Raw genomic sequence first — 4,642 nt, 5'->3', positions numbered from 1 at the left:
CTCTCTCTCTCTCTCTCTCTCTCTCTCTCTCTCTCTCTCTCTCTCTCTCTCTATCTCCATGCGTTCGAAGATGTCTGAAACGCAGAATAAGATAAAGCGGGGCTCTCTTTTTCAACATTTCGTGTCGTAATTCTTTCCTTGGTTGAATGGATTTTAAAATAAACCTATCCTCATCGCGTTTCGCGATCATCAAGAGATTATAGACATGGAAAGAGAAAAACGAAAAGCTAGCTAGTTCGCGCACATTCCAACGTCGGGGCTTGTTAATTTATCGTTCGCTATGTATATATATATATATACTTGTACAATGTATATACATATATTTATGCAAATGCGAGAGCCGATCCTTTTCGAAAATGCCGAGTTTCTTGGGCACGCGAACAATCCTCCAACCAATCCCCTTCTACCCCTTAAACCTTGTTCGATTTTTCTCGGACTTAATTTTCTCGCAGTTACGCTCATTACGCGCAGTGCTCTTTTTCCATGATTCGTACGAACGCGCGTGAACATACGCACGCACGCACGCGGCGTGGCGCGCATCAGCGCGCGCTGCAAGTCGAGTGAACGACGACGAGCGCCGATCGTCTGCAATCGGGTGGTGTCGCCCGAGGGGTGGAGCGCGGGGGTGGGGGGGGGCGACGAACCCTGCCGAGCGCGCACGATAAATTTCGAATGCCGGCTCCTTCCTCGGTGCCACGACCTTCCTCTCTTTCCCGCCACCGCCGCCGCGTAAGCCACATCGACACGACTTTCACGCGCACGAGCACGCTTCGCGCCACATCGCCGCATCGTCCTCGTTGTCCTCGTATTCATCGTCATCGTCATCGTCATCGTCATCGTTGTCTTCGTTGTCGTCGTCGTTATCGTCGTCGTTGGTTTGGCAAAGAAGAGGATGCGTACGAAGAGTCCAATAATAGCTACAACCAATTCGACTCCATCGAATAGCAAGCGAATGAACGAGCGCGCGCGTGTGTGCCCGCCGTTCTGCTTGTAAGAATAAGGTATCCATGAGAGCGAAATGGCTCATGGAACGAGAAACGGAGTGTGCGAAGGAGAAAGAGAGGGATAAGAACGGAACACCGTTTGCGAGCGCCAAATATGGCGTGACGAGAAAAGCGAGGCTACTACCTCAGAAAACCACCACCGTGCATGCACGAGAAAAAGAGAGATAGAGAGAGAGAAAAATAAAAAGCAAAACAGCGAGAGCGAGAGAGAGAGAGAAAGACAGAATTCAATTTGATCGAGCGCGCGGAGAAACGTATGGCTGGTCGCAACGACCAAAACGAACCAATGGGCGTGTCCGCCGCAGCGACGACACCCGCCCATATACCGTGTCGTTTCGTGTTCGTTTCTTTCACGTTACGCCGTCCGATAGCTGCCATTACGTTAGGAGGTATTGAAAAAATGAAAAAAATAAAAAAAAGAAAGAAAGTACGCGCAAACGGCTCAGTATATCGAAAAAAAAAATGTAAAAATGAGAGCAGAAATACAAAAAAAAAATAAATAAACGCGCCGGGGTAGAAAACCGGAAAGCTTTTTTTCATCAATCTTACCCTTCCCTTTCCCTATCTATCGCTCTATCTCTTTCTTTTTTCCTTTTCTATTTATTCTCATCCTACCTTCTTGGTCGCTTAGCGACTATCGGAAGTACGATGCTCTCAGAAGCGAGGCGGACACGTGGCGTCCATGTTCAAATCGCGCGGGTTATATAATGTTCCGATCGTTTAATTCAAACAATTAGGTATCATCAGGAACAAGGAATATTGAATGTCTTGCGTTTCGTTAAAATAAGGAACGCGCGAATTCGCCAGCCGCCGGACGAAGGGGGCGGTAGAATCCGGTTTGAACGGATACTGAGCGGATGCGCTTGGAGGGTAAGGACCGTTAAAGTATTATAAGATATTAGATATTAAAAGCATATTATTTTTATTATATTATTTTGTTGTTGCTTACCCACAATTGGCTTCCAATTTAAATGAAATACATCACCATACCGCCGTGCCTCGATCGATCTTCAAAAGCATTCTCAGGGCATGGGCAAGAGGAGCATGGCGGAGGAAATGATCGATGAAAATGATTAACGTGAACAGCCATTTAAAAAGATATATAAGCGCGTTTAAATAAAAAAAGAAAATCTTTTTCATAAATAGTTGAACACAAATCGAGACTTCCTACCATATTTGGTGTGGCCGACAAGTGCTCGCGATGTTCACTGAGAAACTTGCGGGAGAGAAAGAAGGAACATACCCCTAAAGTCGCACGGCTCAAAAACCGCACTGTCAGCCGGAAGCGTGGATATGATCGAGGAGAAAAAGGACGAGGTAGAAGGGGGAGAGGGTTAAAGAGAAGGGTGGGGAGAAAGACATAGGGAATGAGTGGTAAGACGAAGAAGAAGGGAGAGGGAGTAAAGAAGTTAAGTAGAAGATGGTGATTCTGGGTGGTAGTGGTGGTGGTGGTCGTGGTAAGGTGCTAGAGAAGAGAAAGGAGGGAGAGAACGCACGCGCGCGAGTTCTATACGTGCAAACAAGATAAAAAGAAAAAGAGAGAAAAAGTCATAGACAGAGAGAGAGAGAGAGAGAGAGAGAGAGAGAGAGAAGAAAGAGAGAGAGAGGCGAAGGACGGGGGAAAAAGTTGCATGAGTACGAAGGTCGATTTTCTTCCTCTCTCGATGTAACAACACTTACGTGACAAGAAGGTCCGTCATGGAAATATATGGACGAGGTCGACCGGATTCCCAAATGGTAGAACATGACAAATTTTTAAAAACGTATGAAAAAAAAAAGTTGTTTTCGAAAATAAAAAATACAAAAATAAAAAAATAAAAAAAGAAAAAAAAAGAAAGCAATCAACAGTTATATATATATATATATATATCTATATATATATATCTATATATATATATCTTTATATTGCGTTAATATTAATAGAAAAAAAAAGAAAAACAAAAAGAAGCACGATGTAATCTAAGCGTATGATCTCGTTACATTTTATAATATGAAAAAGAACAGGTTGGATGAAAATCACACGCGAACAGAACCAACCCGATAAAAGGAACGATGTGAACTGAACTGCGTGGAAACTACCGGGGAGATTCTGGTCGAGTCGCCGTTGCTGCGCGCGTTGCAGTCGCGAATAGCCAATCAGGCTATAGATAAGCCGATAAGATTGACGGTGGTGGGTAGAACCGGTGAAGTGGGGATACCGACGGCGCCCTGGTGCCGAAGAGCAACGCGCCACCGCGTTCCTTCGACTTGTTCGCAACGTGGAGGGAGTTGGTAAAGTTCATCGAGGGGGGATAACGTTCTCTTGCAAAGACCGCAACGCGAGTAGGGCGCGATCATGAAAGAGAGAGAGAGAGAGAGAAAGATAGAAGGTGGGCGCAACGGCGAGGACGAAACTGATGGTGCAGGTGGCGAGATCGGACGATGACTGCGTCCTCCACGCGGCGGCATCACCGACGCAGTAATTAATCGGAATAACTCCTCGCTTTACCGTTAATTGTCCCTCTATTATGGTTTAACGGTCGATGGAGGGAAAACGAATCGTCTCGTAAAACGTATTTCCGGTACGAACCATGTCATCGAAGCTCACGCACGTCCGAAGAAAAATTTCTCGGATCGCGATACCAAGAAGGCAGGCAACCAGCCAGTCAACTAACTAGCCAGCCAGCCAGCCAGCCAGCCAGCCAGCCAGCCAGCCTGCCAGCCAGCCAGCCAGCCAGCCAGCCACGCGAGCCGCGAGACTCATTTCGCATTGATCGAGTCGTGCACGAAACCAAGACGTGTTGTCGACACCACCCCTCATGCGTCCCCCTTTTTTTAGCGCCACCGCTTGAAATTCCACACAAGAGATCTTTAGTATGACGATTGATGATGAGAACGATAAAACGCGCAAATTGCTTTTGGCGAGAAATTAGTTATTGCGAATGGTTGTATTTATTTTTAGATACTAACGTTTTTGTAAATATTCGGAATTCGCGAAATCGTATGATATAAATGAGAAATAAATATCAACGTAATGCATGACTATTGTTAAAAAAAATTCATTGTATATGATTTCATTTGTAGATATAAGAAGTTTTATTCAATTCTATTTAAATTCGGTCAAAAAAAGCTTATGATTATATTTTTTTATAGATCTATTTAATTGATATATACTAGATATTTATTTTTAGTAAGTAGAAAAAGTTAATGATCGTATCGAAGAGATTAAACAAAAAAATATATCTTTGTAGATAATTTTATAAACGTTTATAATTAAATGTTTCAATTACTTTTATAATAGCTTTTAATAGAATAATTCAAAAGTAATTTTCATGTCTATGGTTACGATCTCTTAGATCGGAAAAATCGTAAACGAATTTAAAATAGTATTATCATTATTTACTCGCTAGATGGCGCTACGAAGTGGGTACATTTACCTTTCTCTATTCTTACTTATTCTATGTTATATTTTCGCAGCACTGCAAAATTATGCAAAACTATAAAAAAGTAGCATTAACATATTATTAGCAAAAAATACACATTACGAAAGTAATACGATTCCATATACGAATAGCAAAATCATGTTTTTTGTTGATTCACTGTTTAGAAATTGATTGAAAAAATAATGTAAGCATTTTTTACTTACCTACGAATGATTG

This window comes from Polistes canadensis, unplaced genomic scaffold (genome assembly GCF_001313835.1).
Source record: "Polistes canadensis isolate GaletaPanama2010 unplaced genomic scaffold, ASM131383v1 scaffold_17, whole genome shotgun sequence".
Lineage (NCBI taxonomy): Eukaryota > Metazoa > Arthropoda > Insecta > Hymenoptera > Vespidae > Polistes > Polistes canadensis.
This window is presented reverse-complemented; position numbering follows the sequence as displayed.